The 23,452-nt window shown below is 41.1% G+C and overlaps 1 protein-coding gene across 1 annotated transcript in view; it reads right to left on the bottom strand.

The window, feature by feature from the left end:
- PDYN (prodynorphin) overlaps positions 1–23,452 on the bottom strand; it is a 105,493-nt gene that overhangs the window by 69,730 nt on the left and 12,311 nt on the right. The window contains exon 3 of the mRNA XM_043479006.1: positions 574–670. The gene's annotated coding sequence lies outside the window, so the exon portion shown is untranslated. The remainder of the gene's footprint in view (positions 1–573; positions 671–23,452) is intronic.

Raw genomic sequence — 23,452 nt, 5'->3', positions numbered from 1 at the left:
AAGGATGACAGAGGGGATGGGGTATTTATTTTCCCCTCTCTAACTGCCCATGGTTCTCCCAATGGCTATGTTCCCCTATAGCTCATAGCATCTGTCGGACAGCCCCTCCCCCATAGCTACAGATCTCACTGTGATCCAATAATACTTCCTTTATCTCAATCCTTCAGACCCAAGAATGGTAATGACTTGCCTCCGTGGCTAGTCCCTGGGGTTCCTCATCATCCTGTGTGGATTTCCTTAATCCTGTCTATTCCTCTATAATTGTCCCTTCATTAAACTCTCTTCAGTTAAGCCCTTTAGGGCACCCTCTGTCCCCTCATTAGTAAGGTACTGATGAGACAAGTATGCAAACAATGATATTACAGTGTACTGATTGCTTTGAAAGGCATGCATAGAAAAAAATATCTAAGTTTACTGGGAGAATCAGAAGAGACATCCCAAAGAAAATGAGACTTAAATTGAGACAAAAAATATGAGTCAGAGTTTACTAGTTTGTGAAAAAGAGAAGAACTTTCCAACCCTATGAGATTTCCATGGGTAAGGAAATAGGCCCAGAGAGGTTAGGTGACTTACCATGGCCACATAGGGAGCAGCACTGATTCAAGCCTTCTACTTAATCAGTCCATCACACCACAGAGCAAGAATGTTATATCACTTGGGATGTTTTTAGCTGCAAGTAACCAGAAAAAATGCCTTAAGCAGTAATGAACATATATATATTACATTTATATAATCTTGTTTATAATAACAAGAAAAAGGTATGGTAACTCCATGGTTGAGTAGATAAAATCAGATGTTCAATAAAGCCATCAAGAAGATATAAATAAATGGATTGGAAGACAATATTGTTAGATCAATCCTCCTTATATTGACTTACAGACTTATTACAATCACAATCAAATTTCCTAAGTTTATGTTAGAAATTATAAAGTCAATTCTAAAACTTATATGGGAATACAAAGGACCTAGAGCAACCTATACAATCTTGAAGAAGAACATACATCACCAGATATGAATGCTTAATATCAAGCTATAATTAAACCAGGGTGGTATTGATACAAGGATAGATAAATAGACCAATGGAACAGAATTGGGAGTCCAGGAATAGAGCAAAACATGCATGTTCATTTGATTTATAGCAAGGGTGACACTGCAATTAGTGATGCTAGAGAAACTGGGTATCCATACAGAAAATAATATGTATTAGAAAAATCAATCTTTACCCAACACTGTACCTAAAAATTAATGTTGTATGGATCACCAACCTAAATATAAATGTTAAAACGAATCAGGCTTGAGGAGGAAAAGAGGAAAATATCTCTATAATCTTGAGAGTAAGCAAATACCTCCAAAACAGAGCACAAAAAACACCATACTAAAAATATTGATCATTTGAACTTCATAAAATATACTTACACTTATAAATAAATATACTTATAAATATACTTATAAAGGACTTATACTCATCAGAACACATTATTAAGCAACTAAAGAAGCAATCTACAGACTGAGAGAAGATACTTAATTAAATATACTTATACTTATAAAGGACTTATACTCATCAGAACACATTATTAAGCAACTGAAGAAGCAATCTACAGACTGAGAGAAGATACTTGCATTTCATACATATGACCAAAGACTTATATGCAGAATGTAAACAAACTCCTACAAATTGATAGCAGAAGACAAAACAACCCAATTTTAAGAAGAGGAAAAGACTTAAACAGGTACCTCTTAGGAGAGGAAATGACCAAAAGGCACTTGAAAAGGTCTTCAGGGAAATGCAAACTAAACTATAATCAGATACTACTATTCATCCACCAGAATGGACAAAATCAAAGACTGACTATACCAAGTGTTGCTGAGATAGTAGAACAATTGGAAATCTCACACGTCTGGTGGAAATGTAAATTGGTTAAACCACACTGGAAAACTGTTTGGCTGTATCTAACTAAAGCTAAATAAATAGCTGTTTATCCCAAGTCCTAGCAGTTTCACTCCTAGGTATATGCGCAAGAGAAATAAGGACATATATTCACTCAAAGATAGGTGCACAGAAGTTCATAGCACCTTTAAAAAAAAAATAACAGCCAAAACCTGGAAATAAATGCCCATCAACAGGAAGTGGATAAATTGTGGTACCAATGGAATATCACGCAGTGGTTTGATAAGCTATTGACGTACATAAAAACATGAATGAATGTCAAAGAAAACATTGAGCAAAGAAGCCTTGTACAGAATAATATGTACTGTATGAATCCATTCATGTGATGTTCAAGAACAGTTAAATAATGTATGAAGATAGGAATCAGTACAGTAGGTGTTGGCTATTGACTATTGGCTGGAAAGGGGCAGGAGAGAGCTCTCTGAAGTACTAGAAATGTTCTGTATCTTGATCTTGTAGTGGTTACATGGATGTGTATAAACAAAATTTTGGTACAAACCAAACTGTACACTTAAGAGTTTTGTAATTTATTGCATGAAATTATACTTAAGGTTTAAAAGCGTTACCAAGGATTTTCACCCTGTCATCCCTAGCATGTGGACTTTGTCCCCACGTAATCATAAGATGATGGCTGCAATATCCAGACATCATATATAGTCAAGAATATGTTTGGGGGAAGAAGAGACCCTTTTCTCCTGAGTCTTTTGAAAAGTAAAGAAATATTTCCTAGAAACACACACCATACCCCCAGCTGATGCCTCCTGACATTTTAATGGCTACAACCTCATCATAGGTCCTGGCTTAACCCAATCACTGGCAAAGGAAATGAGACTGTCCAGATGAGAGTTTATTTTTCTTCTGGTCAGGTGGGAAAGAGAAGTATCCTTACTAGGTCAGTAATAAATTCTAAGCTCCTAGCAACAAGCTGCTGAACAAGAAACAGGGCTTGTTCCATAGTGGTTACCCCACAGAGGAAAAAACAGCATTTCATTCCTCACAATGGCTTTTTTATCTTTAAAAAAAAATATTTTCCCCAAAATGCATGTATCTTCATTGTTTTTCTGATTGTGACTAATGTTCATGGTAAAAGTTCAACTAAGTGGAAATCAGCTATAATTAATTCTCTCGCTCATCACAAAGTGAAAGTGAAGCTGCTCAGTCGTGTCCAACTCTTTGAGACCCCATGGACTGTAACCTACCAGGCTCCTCCGTCCATGGAATTTTCCAAGCAAGAATACTGGAGTGGGTTGCTATTTCCTTCTCCAGGGGATATTCCAACCCAGGGATCGAACCCAGGTCTCCCGCATTCCTGGCAGATACTTTACCATCTGAGCCACCAGAGAAACCCAATTTTGATCCATGATCTTCCACAGTTTTTTCTTGGCATATATGTCATATTACACATGAAATAGGAGCACACCCTAAATGTCAACCACTATCATTTGCCTACACAACAATTTCCATCATTTTCCTTGCTAACAACCTTACTATTCTCCTGGTGTCTAATGGCCACGTGCTTCAGGGAAAATAGCCCCTTCTCTAGCTCCAGAAGGTGAATTATGTTTAATGTAAAAGAGTGGTTCTGACCCCTGCTGCCCATCAAAAATACCTAGGGAATTAAAAATACTAATACATACAAAGCCCCAATACTCAGAGACACTACTCAAAATTGGCCTGCGGACACATAACCCAGTTCTTGCCATGAGCAATGACAGGAAAGTTGATGGAGGTTCTGGGGAAGTTTTCCTCAATCTCAGAGAAGGGTATGCTTAAGGTTTTTGTTGCCTCTACACACTAACAGCAGAATGACACTCCTTGAAAAATGACAGTCATCCTGAGATCATGTGGGGAATGAAACTAAGAGGATGAGGCAATGACCTGGAGATGGCAGAGCAGGACTATGGAAAGGATTTAAGTTCTTTATGATGTCATTTTGTGGTGCCAGCTCAGCCAACTGTGGAAATACTCTACTCAACTTAAGTGAGATAATCAGTTCAGTTCAATTCAGTTCAGTTCCTCAGTCATGTCCAACTCTTTGCGACCCCATGAACTGCAGCATGCCAGGCCTCCCTGTCCATCACCAACTCCCAGAGCTTGCTCAAACTCACGTCCATCGAGTTAGTGATGCCATCCAACCATCTCATCCTCTGTTGTCCCCTTCTCCTCCCACCCTCAATCTTTCCCAGCATCAGGGTCTTTTCAAATGAGTCAGTTCTTCACATCAGGTGGCTGAAGTATTGGAGCTTCAGCTTCAACATCAGTCCTTCCAATGAATATTCAGGACTGTTTTCGTTTAGGACGGACTGGTTGGATCTCCTTGTAGTCCTAGGGACTCTCAAGAGTCATCTCCAACACCACAGTTCAAAAGCATCAATTCTTCTGTGCTCAGCTTTCTTTATAGTCCAACTCTCACATCCATACATGGCTACTGGAAAAACCATAGCCTTGACTAGACTGACCTTTGTTGGCAAAGTAATGTCTCTACTTTTTAATATGCTATCTAGTTTGGTCATAACTTTCCTTCCAAGGAGTAAGCGTCTTTTAATTTCATGGCTGCAATCACCATCTGCAGTGATTTTGGAGCCCAAGAAAATAAAGTCTGACACTGTTTCCTCTGTTTCCCCCTCTATTTGCCATGAAGTGATGGGACCGGATGCCATGATCTTAGTTTTCTGAATGTTGAGCTTTAAGCCACTTTTTCACTGTCCTCCTTCAGTTTCATCAGGAGGATCTTTAGTTCCTCTTCACTTTCTGCCTTAAAGGGTGGTATCATCAGCATATCTGACGTTATTGATATTTCCCTTGGCAATCTTGATTCCAGCTTGCGCCTCTTCCAGCCCAGCTTCTCATGATGTACTCTGCATAGAAGTTAAATAAGCAGGGTGACAATATACAGCTTTGATGTACTCCTTTTCCTATTTGGAACCAGTGTGTTTTTCCATGTCCAGTTCTAACTGTTGCTTCCTGATCTGCATACAGATTTCTCAAGAGGCAGGTCAGGGGGTCTGGTATTCCCATCCCTTCCAGAAATTTCCACAGTTTATTGTAATCCACACAGTCAAAGGCTTTGGCATAGCCAATAAGGCAGAAATAGATGTTTTTCTGGAACTCTCTTGCTTTTTAGATGATCCAGCAGCTGTATGGCTATATGGACTTCTGGCTGTATGTAACTTAAAATGGTAGAAACATTAATGAAATCTTATTACCTCACTTCGTAGCAGAGATGTGGTTGGTGGTGGCATGTTGCAGGGTTGGGGGCGCTGAGTGTAGCAGTACGTGCATGGGATCTTTTGAAGGAGGTTATCTTCATTACCTCCACCATAGTTTGGTGGAGGTAAATAAATTTATTAATTAAAAAAAAAAAAAAAAACTGGCCAGGCAATTGCCGGGCTCCAGCAGGGAATCTGGAAAGTAGCTACTCTCCCCAGATTAGGGCCACTGGAGGGCAGAAGGGAGAGAGATCCTAGAAAGGGGAAGTCTCCGCACAGCTTCAGGAGCAAGTGCCAGCTGAGGTCAGGGTCTAGAGAGCACCTTCAAAGACCAGCAGATAGGCAGATTCAGGGCCCTGAGGGAGGGAGAGGGTGAAACTGGAACTGGGGACAGGAGAGCCTATGCAAATAGGAATTGGCTTCAGGGCAGCAGGGTCCCCTCCAGACCTGGCATGTCTCACTCAGTATCAGTAATCAGGTCCTAAAAAAAAAGGTATTCTTAATGAAAATGCTGAAAGGAAACCTATTTCCATTATATTGAATAGGAAAAATCATACACATATTAGCTCAAAAACCTCAACCAATTGCCTGAAATTTTACTAAAACTCAGTAAAATGTATACACACACACACACACACACAGACACCACACATACATTTTTTTGAACCTTTTATTTTGCCGTATAGCCACACACACACGCGCACACACACACACACACACACCACATACATTTTTTCGAAACTTTTATTTTGCCGGTACGGCCGATTAACAAAATGTGATGGTTTCAGGTGAACGGTGACACATGTTTTTTTAAAACTATACACATTAGGTTGTAAGATGCTTAGCATTACTTCCAGATCATCAACAAACTTGTTGTTAGACATTTGCTAAGGGTATGGTAACATGGCCTCTCTCTCTGCTAATGACAGCCAAGGTGCACAAATGCTTTGTTATCACTCCGTTGACTTTTTAAATTATATATTCTTTTATTTCGTTAGCCAGATATATTTATTGGTACATGATTTTTATCATCTGTTGTTAGAAAGAGAAAGAGGGAGCTGAAAACAATTGTATCAGGATTGTGTTTGGAAGTATATGACAGAAGGTAAGAAAAAAGAGGAATGGGGACTTCCTTGGTGGTCCAGTGGCTAAGACTCTTGGCTCCCAATGCAGGGGGCTGGAGTTCATTCCTTGGTCAGGGAACTAGATCCCACATGCCACAACTAAGACCCAGCTCAATAAAATAAATAAATATTAGAAAGTAAATAAATAAAGGTGAAGATTTTTTAAAAAGAAAAAAAGAGGAATGAACGACTGCAGGCTTGTATGTCTCATGTAACAAGGAGCCCTGGGTATGCCTCCTCTTTCCTTCTTTCCTCTCTGTCAGAGTGCAAAGACTTTCATCTTCAGCATTGTAGCCACAGAATTATTCAATGTTTGCTGTACCTCTAGGCATCATGTCAGTGTTCCAGGCAGGAAGAATGGCCAAAGGGCTCAAGAAAGTGGGGTCTGTTCCTCTACAAAGGCCTTCCTGGGAGTCTCACCCAGTGACCTCTGCACTCATCAATCACAATCTCTCAGTACTAGAGGTTCTGGGTCACTTGTTTAATTTTTCAATACTTCTACATGTAATTCTGAGCTATCAATTTTATTTGGGATAAAACATGAGACATTTTTCTCCCAAGTAATTTGGTTTAAAATGCTCTATTGAGTTAGAGGGATGTCAGTAGATATGCTTTCTTATAAAAACATTTGCCAAAAAAAGTTGCTATGAAGAGACACATATACACTAAGTTTGTGTGCTATAAATGAACAGTCATTCTACTGGGCAAACATTAACCAGGAAAATGTTCTGCAGGATAAGCCTTAATACTGTGGAGGTTTCCCCTTACATACAACTCTGCCTCAACTTTGGCAACAGTTCCAGACTAAATATGTCATTGTTTATGCCATAATGGATATAAACTGTTCCCTATTGCTGGACATTTAGAATGTTTCCAATTTTTTACAACTATAAACACAACCTCATTTGAACATCTTTGTGCAAACATCCTTACTCATTTATCCAATTACTTTTTTGAGATAAATTAAATCCTTGAAATGAAATGGCTGGGCCAAAGTTTCTGCAAATTAATAATTTTGATCCATATTGCCAAACTGTCCTCCAGAAAGGTTGTACCAACTCCACTACATCTCCATTGCTGAAGCAATGAACATGCATCACAGTGGCAGGCTGGACCACCTAGATGGGCAAGAGGATGGATGACTCTGTTAACATAGCATTTGGAAGGAGAGCTTCCTAGTTACTTGTCAATTACATTTGGAAATGAGATTAGTTCATGGAATCTTCCCACTCATCTCTCTGGAGTTGCAAGGTTCCATTCCTGGGCAGATGAAACAATAAAACAAAACTGCTGATATGAAGTTTATGTGAACCTACTACATTTACACTGATAAATGTTTCTATTTAGGCCAGACTTTCAGGGCAGTTTCCTCAGCTCTGACTTGAAGAAGCATCAACATCACACTCAGTTCCCAGTTTGTCCTGATCACTGACCCTTCCTTCTTAAAACGTGTTGATCCCATCAGCTCCCTTCAAAAAGTATGTTATGGTCAGTTCAGTTCAGCTCAGTGTCTCAGTCATGTCCAACTCTTGTCGACCCCAAGGACTACAGCACGCCAGGCTTCCCTGACCATCACCAACTCCCAGAGCTTGCTCAAACTCACGTCCATCGAGTTAGTGATGCCATCCAACCATCTCATCCTCTGTTGTCCCCTTCTCCTCCCGCCTTCAATCTTTCCCAGCATCAGGGTCTTTTCCAATGAGTCAGATCTTCACATCAGGTGGCCAAAGAATTGGAGCTTCAGCTTCAGCATCAGTCCTTCCAATGAATATTCAGGGTTGATTTCCTTTAGGGTTGACTGGTTTGATCTGCTTGCAGTCCAAGGGAATCTCAAGAGTCTTCTCCAACACCACAGTTCAAAAGTGAGCAATTCTTTCTTTGGTGCTCAGCTTTCTTTATGATCCAACTCTCACATACATACTAGACGGACCTTTGTTGGTAATGTCATGTCTCTGCTTTCTAATATGCTGTCTAGGTTTGTCATAGCTTTTCCTTCCAGCTTTTCCATAAAGTGATGGGACCGGATGCCATGATCTCAGTTTTTTGAATGTTGAGCTCTAAGCCAGCTTTTTCACTCCCCTCTTTCACTTTCGTCAAGAGGCTCTTTAGTTTCTCTTTGCTTTCTGCCATAAGAGTGGTGTCATCTGCATATCTGAGATTATTGATATTTCTCCCTGCAAACTTGATTCCAGCTTGTGCTTCATCTAGCCCAGCATTTCTCATGATGTACTCTACATATAAGTTAAATAAGCAGGGTGACAATATACAGCCTTGATGTACTCCTTTCTCTATTTGGAACCAGTCTGTTGTTCCATGTCTGGTTCTAAATGTTGCTTCTTGACCTGTATACAGATTTCTCAGGAGGCAGGTAAGGTGGTTTGGTATTCCCATCTCTTTAAGTTATGATGCCCCACTCTAAATGTTCTTGAGAACGATGCCTAACAACCTAATAGAACAATTGCAGTTTCACTACATAATCTGATGAAGGTGAAAGAGGAGAGTGAAAAGGCTGGCTTAGAGCTCAACATTCAAAAAACTAAGATCATGGCATCTGGTCCCATCACTTTATGGAAAATAGGTGGGGAAACAATGGAAACAGTGACAGACTTTATTTTCTTGGGCTCCAAAATCACTGCAGGTGGTGACTGCAGCTATGAAATTAGAAGACACTTGCTCCTTGGAAGAAAAGCTATGACAAACCTAGACAGCATATTAAAAAGCAGAGACATTGCTGACAAGGGTCTATATAGTCAAAGCTATGGATTTTCCAGTAGTCATGTATGGATGTGAGAGTTGGACCATAAAAAAGGCTGAGCGCTGAAAAATTGATGCTTTTGAACTGTGGTGTTGGAGAAAACTCTTGAGAGTCCCTTGGACTACAAGGAGATCAAACCAGTCAATCCCAAAGGAAATCAACCCTAAATATTCTTGGAAGCACTGTTGCTGAAGCTGAAGCTCCAATACTTTGGCCACCTGATGCAAAGAGCTGACTCAGACTCAGAAAAGACCCTGATGCTGGGAAAGATTGAAGGCAGGAGGGGAGGGGGATGACAGAGAACCAGATGGTTGGATAGCATCACCGACTTGATGGACATGAGTTTGAGCAAGTTCCAGGAAATGGTGATGGATAGGGAAGCCTGACATGCTGCAGTCCATGGGGTCACAAAGATCACACTCAGACACCACTGAGCAACTGAACAACACCACCACTACATAATAACAACAATGGCATCAAGAATAATATAAAAGCTAGCACTTTACATAACAGGGAGTTATTGCTTAATGAAGACAGGGTTTCAGTTTGGGATGATGAGAAAGTTCTGAGGATGAATGGTGGTGATGGTTGCGTAACACTGTGAATGTACTGAATGCCTCTGAATCATTGACTTGAGAATAGTTCAAATGATAAATTTTATGCTATGTGTTTTTTACCACAATGAAAATAATGTAAAAAAAAAAAAAATCACTGACTTCCAGTTTCCAGTCTAGCACATAAGAAACTCAGAAGTTGTCACTATCCTAACAGAAAGTAAGAAGCCAAAAAATCAACATCTCTTCTTAGGACTGTAAGAGAAATGAGGTCACAGGGGAAATTTCAGCCCTCGGAACTGAAGAGACAGGCAGATACAGAAAGTTAGACTTACTGGAGCAGAAATCGCCACAGAAACCTTGGGTAGGAAAACCTGAACTATAATGGACAGATAGCTGGAGACTCCACCTGGATAAGACTGACAGATACAAACTCCAGTGGAATCTAGTTATCAGGGGACCCCTCACTTTTGTGAACTTCACCTCTGGAAGCTTGACCAAGCTCTCACAGTAAATACTGTAATTTCAGTGAATGTGAGAGAGAAATTCCTTAATGCCTCTGACAGGGGAAGAGGAAATATATGGTATTTTTAAATATGCTAGAGCATTCTGTTCTTCTTAAAAAGACCTGCCTTCAAGAGAAACTGTTTTACCAGAGCCTAACCTATTGGGGTTTTATCAGAGCCTAATTGGCCTGGGGGAAGGAAAATACCCAACTCCAGTCCTCTCTACCCATTCTGCCCCATCTAAGGGAGGGAAAATCTGAGACATGCTTATGAAGCTCACGGCCCAGAGACACAGGCTCACTAGAAGACTGAGACCCATTCATAAGACTGTGGAATGCTTCACCTCACCCTATACCTTATCACTACTTCACTAGAAACCTGTTTACCAGAGTTCCTTTTATGCAGGTTGGCTTTCAACCAAAAAAAAACTATAAGGCATATTAAAAGGCAAAAACACAGTTTGATGAGACAGACAAAACATCAGAACCAGACTCAGAAAGAGCAGAGATGTTGGAAAGACCAGACTGGGAACACAAAATAACTTTGATTAATATGCTAAGGGTTCTAATGGGAAAAGTAGACAATCTGCGAGAATAGATGGGCAATGTAAGCAAAGAGATGGAAATTCTAAGAAAGAATGAAACAGAAATGTTAGAGATTAAAAAGTCTGTAACAGAAATGAAGTGGCCTCTGCCCTCCATGAAGACTCACAACATGAGAAACTTTCCAAATACAGCAAAAGGGTTCAGATAGAGGGCAACCCCCAAATAAAATGTCTGTTCCACATATCATGTGGGTTCAGGCTGGACCAACTCAGACACTTCTCACTCTTCTCCTGACAGATGTTAGAAGGGCTGAATCAGAAGATGGAGGTATTGCCTTGACCTTGATTTTCCTTCACCAAGTTTAAGTTCATGTTCACAGTGTTCAGAAGAGGCTCAGTAAGCCCAGCCTAGTAGGTAACCTAAGGACAGAGGCAAAAAGAGTTTTAATAATTGCCCTATCTTTCCCTGTTCCTTTTTCCAGTCAGCTCACTCTGCCTTCTGCTGAGCTTTGAAGTGTATCACAAAGGCCGGAGCTGATTTACTCCTGAGCATCCATCCAGTCCAGCTCTCAACCCAATTAACAAGTGCTTTGCCCTGGGACTGGGCAGGCGGGTGCTGCTAGGATATTATCACTCAGCTCTCCAGCCAGGCTCTTGAGAGAAGAGCGGCCTTTGCATCCAGAGGCAGCAGACACATCTCTCTAAGGGAAATGAGGATGGTGTACAGAGGTCTGAGGAAACCCAAGGGGTCACCCAACCCAGAAGGGAGGCTGAGGTCAAGGAAGACTTCCTAATCAGAAAACCCAATATGTCTGATGACTCTAGAAGAAAGAGTAGGAATTAACTCCATTGTGAAGGAAAAGGTATTCCAATCAAAGTACCTGTGTGTGCAGAGTTCCCGAGGTGTAAGAGAGCAAAATATACTCAAGGAATAAGCCCTGGGAGAGAGCTCAGAAATCCAGTCAATAAGTGGCTTATCACTTCGTAGTGCATCTCAGACCCCCTGGGGACCTGGTGAGTGCTACCTTAGATTTGAGCTCATATGCACACACACAGAAACTGACATCCACTGTCCAAGGATCTCCAGTTAAGAATTCTTTATGTAAAGTCAATTCTTCATTCACAGATGCCCAAACAGGCCAAGAGAATGTCAAGGTGGCAGTCACAGCAAGGCATTGCCTCTGCAGCAGTATTTTCTTTGGTCTCTCTTGTTCAGACTAGAAACTCACCTTAAGTGACTAATGATCTTTATTTCAAAGCGAAGCAGGTGAAAGCTGACTGCAAGCTTGGCAAGCATGGAGACAGCTTGACAACTGATGTGCTTCACTGCGGGGTAATTAAGTGCCAAGTCAGATTTTTCCGAGAAGCCACAAACACCACAATAGCCAGTCTCTTCTCTGAGGCAATTGGTTTTCTTCATATAGGGAAGCTCAAATCCCCTCCTTGTGGCAAGGGGGTGGGGGTGGGCAGGGCATGTTGCTGAATAAGCTTAGATGTAAATATTCTGGAGCTTGTCTGGGAATGAACTCAAGGTGTCATCATTCAGGGTGCAGATTTTCAGTCAATCCGTAAGCCCCAGTCTAGCCTCAACCATGCCCTCACTTTTTCCCTATACTGTGGCCACTAAATCTGGGCCCTCTCAGATGCAGTTTCTGTAGAGTATTCGATCCCAGGTATCCTCTGAGGGGTGAGTGCCTGACTGCAATGGGTCAAAATACCCCACAGCAGAGACTTTGGGTCAATCCTCTGCCTCATCGCCACTCCCTCCACTACCTGGTTCTCCCAGCTCCTGAGCCTTCTGGGGTTCCAGGGTGAATGGGCTGTTCCTGGATACACACCCCTGCTTAGGTAGGATGGTTGACTCCTCCATTTTGCCAAATCGTTTGCCACTCCCCAACCAAGTTACTGTCTCGGGATGCTGTCTCAGGGTTGGAGCTGTCTCCTGGTTTCATCAAAGATAGAGAGGGTGCTTGCACGTTTGCCCTGTGGTCTGGAATGGCTTTTATATTTTATAAAAAGAGCATAGACACAAGGCTCAGCTACTCTTAAATATGCTTAACAATACTGAACTGCACACTGAAGAATGGGTGAAAGATGCTAAATTTAATGTTATATGTTCTTTTGCCAAAGTTAAAACCAAAACAAAACTCAGCCATCTTAAAAACAGAAGTCTCCTGTTCAGTTTTCTATGAATTTTTAAAAACAAAAACAACAAGCCATTTCCTTGAATATCTACTGACATGTAGAATGTGGATATTTTTATTCCTTCTATACAATTTATTGAGATAATTACAGGGAATATCTAAAGCTGTGGTTCTCAAAGTGTGGTCTTCAGACCAGCTACATCAGGATCACCCAGAAATTTGTTGAAATGCAAATTCTCTGGTTCTACCATAGACCTACTAAATCAGAAACTCTACAATCTGCATTTTAAAAGCCTCTCCACAACTAAATATTGAGTGTTAGCTTTGTGACTGTTGATATGTAGTTAAATTGTGAGGATCACTCATCTAGAGCAATATGGGGGGAAAGAATAAAATTAAGCATAGGCTGAACATCAAAGGGAGTATCTAACCCCATCACATGGAGAAAAGGTAAAGGAAATCATGAAAGTAGGGTAGCAGGTAGTTCATAGAGTGGCAACCATGTGTCAGGTACCATGCGTGCCCGTTTACACACTTATTTAATCTTCAGCTTCCTTGAAAAGAAAGAATAATTCCCCCATTTTGCAGATAAGAAAACTGAGGCTTAGGGAAGGTAACTTAGGTACTCAAAAAGAAATCTGCCTGATTTTTTTGGTCTTTCTCTTTCTTTTCCACATCTCCCTCTTTTAAAATTAACCCCAACACTGAGAATATCTCTGGATATGGGAGACAGAAAACCAATAACCCTATCCATCCTTCAAAGCAGAACTCAAATGTCACCTCTTTTGGGAAGTCTTCCAGGACTACTTTGCTCAAAGTTAACCTTCCCATAGCTCTTTGCACTTACTTATTTCAGAGTATCTTATACACATTATTGTAGAAGTTCTCAAATCTTTGGTCCCAGGATCCCTTAGGAATTATTGACATTCATAGCAAATGAACCTTCACCTAAACCCCACAACTTACACAAAAATTAACTCAAAATGTATGAAAGATTGGATGTAAAATGTTACACTACAAAACTTTTAGAGAGAAAAAAAAGAAAATCTTGAGGACCTAGGGCTGAGTAAAGAGTTCTTAGATTTAACACCAAAAGCATGATCCATAAAGAAAAAAAAAAAAGATAAATTGGATCATTCAAAATGAAAACCTTTTGTTCTAAGAAAGAGACTGTGATGTGAAGGGGATAAAAACACTACAAGAAAATATTTGCTGATCACATAACTGACAAAGGCCTGGTATCTAGAATACATAAAGAACTCTCAAAACTCCAAAGTGAAAACAAACAATCCAACCAATTAGAAAATGGGCAAAAGACATGAACAGATATAGCAATGAAAAGGTATACAGTTGGCAAATAAGCATGTGAAAAACTCCTTCCTGGATCATAGCCTTGTTGTGGCAAAGGGGCTTGCATAACTCAATGAAGCTATGAGCCATGCCATGCGGGGCCACCCAAGATAGTACAGACTACCTTACCTGTGTCCTGATAAACCTGTATTCAGGACAAGAAGCAACAGTTAGAATCAGACATGGAACAACAGACTAGTTCAAAATTGAGAAAGAAACATGAGAAGGGTATATATTGTCACTCTGATTATTTAACTTATATGCAGAGTATATCATGTGAAATGCTGGACTGGATGAATCACAAACTGGAATCAAGATTGCCAGGAGAAATATCAACAACCTCAGATATGCAGATGATACCACTCTAATGGCAGAAAGTGGAGAGTAACTAGAGCCTCTTGATGAAGGTGAAAGAGGACAGAAAAAGCTGGCTTAAAACTCAACATTCAAAAATCTAAGATCATGGCATCCGGTCCTACCATTTCATGGCAAATTGAAGGGGGAAAAGTGGAAGCAGTAACATTTTATTTTCTTGGCTCCAAAATCATTGCAAACAGGGATTGCAGGCATGAAAAATAATGCTTGCTCCTTGGAAGAAAAGCAATGACCAACCTAGACAGGGTATTAAAAAGCAGAGACATCACTTTGCTGACAAAGGTCCCTGTAGTCAAAGCTATGATTTTTCCAGTAGTCACATATGGATGTAAGAACTGAATGTAAAGGCTGAGAGCTAAAGAATTGATGTTTTCAAATTGTGGTGCTGGAGAAGACTCTTGAGAGTCCTTTGGAAAGCAAGGAGATAAAACCAGTCAATCCTAAAGGAAATCAACCCTGAATATTCATTGGAAGGAGTGATGCTGAAGCTGAAGCTCCAATACTTTGGCCACCTGATGCGAAGAGCAGCCTCATTGGAAAAGACCCTGATGCTGTTGCCAAACTCTTGGGTCCCTGTCCACCAATGCCAAATTGAAATATGGAGACAGAGTTTGGAGGAAATAGAAAAGAATAGCTTTATTATTTTTACCAGGCAAAAGGGAAACATCTCAGGCTAATACCTCAAGAACTGTGCCCTCCTTTCTCAGGAAGAGGAAGAGGTTTTATATCCTCTTGAAGGTCTGGCTTAATTTTCTCTCCTGCAAAATTTCTAAATGGCCACAGCTGGCATCAGGCAACTCAGCAACTGGGTCTTGTGTCCCTGAGGCTATTGGCCCACGACCTTCTTTCCAAAATGCAGAATGCTACAAGAGAGTGTAGGGGGAAAAGTATGTCAGGGGCAGAGTATAATCTATATGGAGTCAGAGAGTAATTAGCTCTGTGAAAGACAAGTCCAGCTACTAGTATTTGTTTGTAGTAACAGTTAAAGAATAACCAAGATTGTTTAACTCTTGTAGGCCTGGTTGACTGGTATGTGCCAAAGATTGTTCACTCATTTCTGTTTTGCTGCAAAAAAATTTCCGCTGTTAGTTATTGCCTCTGTATCAATGGAGGAAAGGAAACAGAAACTGGCTACAGACAAAAACCAGCTTTGCTCCATTTGACAAACATCAGCGGCCTGGCCCATCTATCTCCTACATCAATGCTGAGAAAGATTGGAGGCAAAAGGAGAAGGGGGCAGCAGAGAATGAGATGGTTGGATAGCATCACTGACTCAATGGACATGAATTCGCGCAAACTCTGGAAGATAGTGAAGGACAGGAAAGCCTGGTGTGCTGCAATCTATGGGGTGGCAAGGAGTCGGACATAACTTAGGGAAGGAACAACAACACGTGAAGGTATTTTCAACATTACCATCAGGAAATACAACTTAATATCACAATGAAATATCCCTACACAACTATCAGAATGGCTAAAATAAAAAATACTGATGACACTATATGCTGGTAAGGATGCAGAGAAATCAGATCACTCATAAATTCCTGGTAGGAATGTAAATGGTACAGCCACTCAGGAAAAGTTGCAGTGACCTGTTACAAAATTAAGCATGTGCTTACCATACAACCCAGTAACTGTACTTTGGGGCATTTATCCCAGAGAAGAGAACTTATGTTCATACAAAAGTCTGTACATGAATTATGAACATTCAGGTACTTTATTCATAATAAAGTAGCTCTATTCATAAAGCAACTTTATTCATAATAGCCAGAAGTCAGAAACAACCCTAATGTAGAACAATTAAACAAACGGTGGCACATCTGTGCGAACAGTCCTAGGTTGTAGCAGGAAACACACTATTAACACCTGCAACTACATGGATAGGTTGCAAAGGAATTATACTGAGAAGACCAACCCAAAAATGTTACACAATGTAAATGAAATTTTCCATTTATATAATATTCTTGAACTGAAAAAATTATAGAGTGGGAGAATAGGGGTTAGGGAGGGGAGGGAAGGAGGTGGCTGTGTCTACAAAAGGGCACTGAGGCACCCTTGTCATGGAACTGCTCTGTATCTTGACTCCGGGGGTGGTTACACAAATCTACACGCCTGATAGAGCTGCACAGTATTGAACACACTCACAAATACAAGGAAAATGGGTGAAATCTGGAAAAGAGGGGTGCAGGGGCCCGTTTCCTGTTTGTGATATTGTACTAAAGTTATGCAAGACATTACCATTCAGGGAAACTGGAGGAAGGGTACACAGATCTCGCCATATTATTTCCTATGATTGCATGTGAACCTACAATGATCTCAAAATGAAAAGTTTAAAAAAAGAACTGAAGGCCATAAGAGACTTTTATTTAGGCTCTGCTGTGCTGTGCTTAATTGTGTCTGACTTTGTGTGACCCCGTGGACTGTAGCCCGCCAGGCTTCTCTATCCATGGGGATGCTCCAGGCAAGAATACTGGAGTGGGTTGCCATTTCCTCCTCCAGGGGATTTTCCCAACCCAGGGATCCAACCCAGGTCTCCTACATTGCAGGCAGATTCTTTACCGTCTGAGCCACCAGGGAAGCACTATTTAGGTTGTATTACCAAATTTGAAATTAAAATGGGGACATTTTAACAGTATTTATTTAGTGACTTATCTTTGAAACAATAACATGCATAAATTTAAAATGTATAAATACATAACAAAACATTTTTGTAAAAAACAAGTATATTTTCATTGAGAAGAATGACCATATTTTACAAGTTGACAAACCTCTTAAAAGTCTAACTTCACAGACAACTGGATTCTCATGTCCATTTCTATATGCTGTAATATCACACATCATGCAGCTTCTGGAAAATTCCACGGTACACACATGGAAAATTGAGAGTAAAAGGGGCAAACAAAGTCAGTATTCTTATGAAAATAATACAGATCCCCTAAAAGGGCCTCAGGGACCACAGCTGAGAGACTCCTGCACTAGTGCGACACATGTGTTCCTGCGTGGAAAGAGGACCAGAGAACGTCTTCATCTTTCTGTCCAAGCGCCTTGCACAGCGACTGGCACAAGGCTGACACTGAATGACTATTTGATGAACCAATGGAATGGTAACAATTTGTTAGCCCTGCAGGGCGGGGGGTGGCGGGGTGGGGAAGAGAGGAGGGAAAGGAGAGAGGAGGGGGGCAGGGGCCAGATAGCACCAATCTGGTTGACGGTGTATTACTGCAGACTTTCAGTTGAGTCAGAGTAAAGGTCAGCATGTCCTGGTGTCGCTTGGCCCCACGGAACAAACAGTGCTCTGAGAAATCAGTTGGCTCCCGGAGCATGAAACCTGGGTCTGCAATGACGGACTGGCCTTTTGAGAAAGGTCTCGCAGTGTCAGTCTTGAACTTGAGGTCTCTCCACGCGGCTCAGCCCCAGCATGGTGAGGAGATGGCTGAGTGGGCTGGGCAGAGACACAGTGAACGCTTCTCTCGACTTCTTTCTTCCCCTCGTGCCCCTGACTCCCTAGGTCACCCCCCAGCACCCTCAGTGGCCGGTCTCAGCCCACTCGGACCACAGTTGCTCTGGGGAAAGGAAAACAGCTTCTAGTCACCAGGCTGCCGATTGTTCTCAGTCTCATCCAAGGTATTCACCAAAGCACAGTTTATCAGGGAACATAGAAAAGGCAGAGGCTGGCTTAAAACTGCCTTTGAAAAATGGTTTTTGGTATTTGCTTTGTGCCAGACACTCAATCAGATGGTGGGATAGTTTTGGATGATGACACTTGCCCCCACTTCAAGGAACCCCTGCTCTAGTGGGGAAATGACTTGACTCCACACTGGCTGGGAACAGAGACTCTGAAGTGAAACGAGTTCCTGGTGAGGATGTATCACCTCTCATAGGATCAGGGAGAGAGGTGGATTGTGTCCTTGAAAGGACAGAGAAGATTGTTGCCGGGCAGGTGGAGGAACAGCACACCAGAAGGCACTGTATTAGGGAAGATGGTCAACGGAGATCAAGCCGTCCTCAGGGAACAGTGGGATAAGCAAAATGAAAGTCTATCTCTTTCTATTATCACAGTCTAGGCTGAAGTGGTCTTCTGGCCCCAACAGTGACCCCACAGGGTCAGGGACCCAGGCCTATCCCTCCTGATGTCCCCCACACCTGAGGCCTGGCCCTCATCTGTTTTGTGGTTCAGAATTATCAAGTCAGCCACTGGGAGTGCCCAAGCAGAAGGCTAGGCGTGCTCCTTCCTTCTGAAGGCACAATTCGGAAGTTGCCCACTTTACTTCCCATTTGCCAGAGCATAGTTGCAAGGGAGGCTGGGAAATGCAATTTTAAAATGCAGGCGTCTATTGCTCTATAAGAAATTGGGAGACTCCTAGAGGTTCCTGCCCCAAGAACAGAGGTGAGAAAGAGGAGGGAGATTTGAGAAGCCAATAACTAGGTGTGTTTAGAAGTTGTAGGACAGAGCAGGAAACACAGTAGGAAAGGTAGGTTTGAGCCACAAGTTGGAAAGAGGCCACTTCATTCTGCAAGTCAGGGGTTTCAAACTTGAGCTCACAGCAGCATCACCCTTGTTGGAGCTTAGCCCCTCTTCCAGGGTGTCTGATTTAGTAGGTCTGCAGAGGAGTCTGAAAATGTACATTTCCAACCAGTTCAAGGGGATGCTGGCACTGCTGGTTGAAGAACTTTGGTAAATGTGGAGCCACGGTAAGTCTAGAGAGAAGAGCAAGAGAAGCGCAAGAAGAACAAGTCTGTATTTCAGAAAGCTGATTCTGTTACAGTGACAGGGAACAAGCTGTACCAGAACTTCCCAGAGCACTAGAGCTTCTCACCCTCTTGATCCTTAATGTTCCTGAGAAATTTCACTCAAGAAAAATGGAGATGATAAAGAGCCTGCAAAGCAGAGTTCATGGAACTCCAGTGCCCAAGGGCCACTCCCACACCTAAGTTTTTCCATCAATAATAATAATGAGGACCATTTACGTACCCAGGTTGCCAGATGAGACAGATCAAAAAGTTGGACAATATCCCAAGGCTGTAGGGATTTGCACTCACCTATTCCATAGGTTAGAGAGAAAATTGATACAACTCTTGAAAGGCAGTTGACAATCAAACCAGAATTCTAAACGCCTGTACTCTTTGACCCAATGGTTCCATTTCCAGGAATTGAGCATAGAGATATACTCATGTTTATGTGCAAAAGACAGGTTATTTAACGCTCATTGTACTGGCAAGAGATGGGAAACAATCTGAATATCACTCACAGAAGGTTGGGTAAGTAACCCATGGAGCATCTAAAAATGGAATAAGGGCAACCCTTAAAAGTAACAAGTTAGGGCTTCCCTGGTGGCTCAGTGGCAAAGAATCCACCTATCAGTGCAGGAGACATGGGTTCAATCCCTGCTCTGGGAAGACCCCACAAGCCATGCGGCAACTAAGCCTGTGTGCCATAACTACTGACCCTGTGGTCTAGAGCCTGTGAGCTGAAACAAGAGAAGCCACTGCAACGAGAAGCCCATGCATTGCAATTAGAGAGTAGTCTCCCCTACTTGACGAAACTATAGAAAAGCTGGAGCAGCAATGAAGACCCAAATAAAAAAATAATGAAAAAAAAATAACAGATCTTAGATAGACAGAGATAAAATATATGTCTCAGTGTGTGTGTCAAGGGGCAGAACACACACACTGAGACATATATTTTATCTCTATCTATTTGTGATTATTCTAAACTGGCTTATAGATCTACATTTGTATACCTGTCTATATGCTATGGGCTTCCCTGGTGGCTCAGAGGGTAAAGCGTCTGCATGCAATACAGGAGACCTGGGTTCGATCCCTGGGTCGGAAAGATCCCCTGGAGAAGGAAATAGCAACCCACTCCAGTACTCTTGCCTGGAAAATTCCACGGATGGAGGAACCTGGTAGGCTACAGTCCATGGCGTTGCGAAGAATTGGACACAACTGAGCGACTTCACTTTCCTTTTTCACTGTATGCTTATATATGCAGAGGACATTTCTGAAAGGATATCAAGAAATAGTCTGCCTCTCAGGATAGGAATTGAAATGCAAGTCCAGGTTGGGATGGAAACTTACTTTTCACTGTAACCTTTTTTGTTTGATTATTTCAACCCTGCATATGCATTATTTATCTAAATAAATAAACATAGAAGAATTGCCATGTTTTATTTCACTAAATCTTCAGAAAACCTGGAAAGAAAGTACTCTTACTATTCACAAGGTATAGGGAGGTTACATCATTTGGGGAAGGGGCAGAGGGGGAATGGAAGGACTTCCTTTGTAAGGTTTACCAGTTTGCATGGTGTAAATACTCCCCCTGGCTGATTTCCAGCTGCCACCCTGACATTACTGAGCAGAGCTTGGGAGAGATGTGCACGAACAGCTCTCATGAGCCTCGAGAAAACAGCTCCAGCACAGCCTTGTGGGGGAACCTGTACCACCAAACCAGGCACCATTGACTCTTCCCACTTCATACCTGAAGGGATTATTTTACAACAACAAAACAAATGTAAGCAAATAAGCCATTTCAGGACCTAAGAGCAGCTTCCAGGGATCTTTATAGACACTAGGGCATTTACTTACAGTATAAACAACCTGCCTTGCACTAAATTTGAAACAGAAACCCAGAAATTAAAATTAAGCATCTGGGTTTTATATTTGCAAATTACTTTGCCATTCTCTTTATGAAATACTGCACACAGCTATACAAACATAAGGCAATAAGAGAACAATAAATAAATCAGTGTTAGTATTCTGTCAACACAGCCCTACATTCTTACCAGGGCCAGCCATCTAAATTAGGAAGGTGGTTTAAAAACTTTCCCAGTGGCTTTAACGGGAGAGGGTGAGTGAGAGGATCAGATAGACTCTGGTTTGAGTTGTGTTCCAGTTCTGCCATTTGTGAGGAGCCTCGGGCAAGTCACCTCACCTCTGAGTCTCAGATTACTCATGTGTTAAGTGAGGATAGGGCCCACTATACAGATTTGTACAGGAAAGTTTGCCAAGTTTAATAGATAAGGTTAATGTGCGGTCTACACCTGGATATAAGGCAGGGTGGTTTTCCCCATAAATTATCCCTCAGAGAAAAGTGGGAATTGCTTTGTATTTCAGTTCTTACAAAGCCTCACAGAGTCTTTTGTATTACCTAAACTATCTCAATTACTATATTTTTAAAGTTATTTTCTATGTATTTGTTTGTTCAACTTCACCAGGTCTTAGTTGTGGCATGCGAATCTTTAGCTGCAGCATGCGAACTCCTAGCTGTGGCAGGTGGGATCTATTTCCCTGACCAGCAGAGTCTTAGCCATTGGACCATCAAGGAAGTCCCTCTTCAATTACTTTAAACAACAAAGTATTGTTTGCAAAAGACCAATTTACAGAAGTCACCTGAAGGAAGGGGTTTAAAAAGTTTTTGACACAGGTGTAGTCATTATACTAGGTGTTGACTTCATACCCCGTGTAAAGATGCAAGCCTCATAAAGAGGACTTTAAAAAGGATGTTGTGATCACAAATATAAACCAATAGGACACGCAAAAAAAACACTGTCCTACGATTAAGTGAACTGGGACTTTAAGTATAAAATATCTCAGTGACAACATCATATAAAGCTCAGAAAGTTCTGGATAACAAATAAATTATATAGGAGTGAAATGTATGTCACCTAGAAAGTGAGTTGGGTGATTCAGAAACCATCTGCCCAAGAAATTGTCCAGGTAAGAATACTCGAGTGGGTTGCGATTTCCTATTCCAGGGGTGATAAAGATAGGAGGTCAAAGATACACAGGATGAGATGGAATAAAGATGTTTTGCAAAGTGTCAGATTAGGGGGAAAAAACAGTATTTTTAAATTAATATATTAGTCATTAATATACAATATATTTAAATATATTGATAATATTTAAAACATGTACATACCTAAAATAATAAATATTATACATAGACATTTCATCGACAGCCTTAAGAGTTTATACATTCAAGATGGGCCTTCAAATATTTTCTTTTTTGCAAACTTCTCATTGTGAAAAATGGGAGGATCATTTTATACTGGGACTCACCTATCATGGAGACATGTATTCACAAGCACTTAAAACTCACAAAGCTCTGTGTGGTTGTGACAGGTACTGTTAGGGTTGTTAATACAATTTCTTTTTTATCATGATTGTTCTCCCACACTTTGGGTTCTTTAGTTGTGCTCTTCTAAGCACTTGCCTGGCTTGGAATTTCCTGGTTTTCAGTGGAATTTCTTAGTTATGTGATCTTGGGCAAGTTGCCTAAACTCTCTCTGCCTCAGTTTCCTCATCCGTAAAATAGAGATAAAGACAGAATCTCAGAGGATTAAGAATTCAACAAATTAGTATATGTAAGAAATGTGTAGGGAGTAAGGAGTATAGGTGCAAGTTATTACATATAAAATGGATGGACAACAAGGTCCTACATGGAACTACAGGTCTTACAGAGAATTATATTCAGTGTCCTGGGACAAACCATAATGGAAAAGACTACAAAAAAGAATGTATATATAACTGAGCCACTGTACTATGCAACAGAAATTAGCACAACATTGTAAATAAACTATACTTCTACAATAAAAAAAAAAAACACCTAAAAATGTATATGAACCAGTGTCTAGTGAGTACTTCTTAAGTGTTAGTTATTATCATTATTTTCACCAGTGGGGAACTGCAACTATTTAGAAAAATAGCAGTTTTCCTCACAATACCAGATTTTGCTAGCAGAAAGTGTGCCTTATTCATAACAAGATCCTGAAAGTGTATTATGTTCAGGTCTCCGCACAGTACCTGGTACCATAAGTTGAAAGAGGCAACACTTTGAATGTGGATACCAACGCCGCAACCTCATTTCTCTCTGGCCAACCAAAATCTCCAGGAGGGTCACAGTGCAATACAGCCAGAAAAGACTGGGGACTCAGAGCTTCTTTCTGG

This window comes from Cervus canadensis, chromosome 10, assembly GCF_019320065.1.
Source record: "Cervus canadensis isolate Bull #8, Minnesota chromosome 10, ASM1932006v1, whole genome shotgun sequence".
In the NCBI taxonomy this organism is placed as follows: domain Eukaryota; kingdom Metazoa; phylum Chordata; class Mammalia; order Artiodactyla; family Cervidae; genus Cervus; species Cervus canadensis.
Note: the sequence above shows the minus strand (reverse complement) of the source record. Positions and strands in the feature narration are given on the sequence as shown.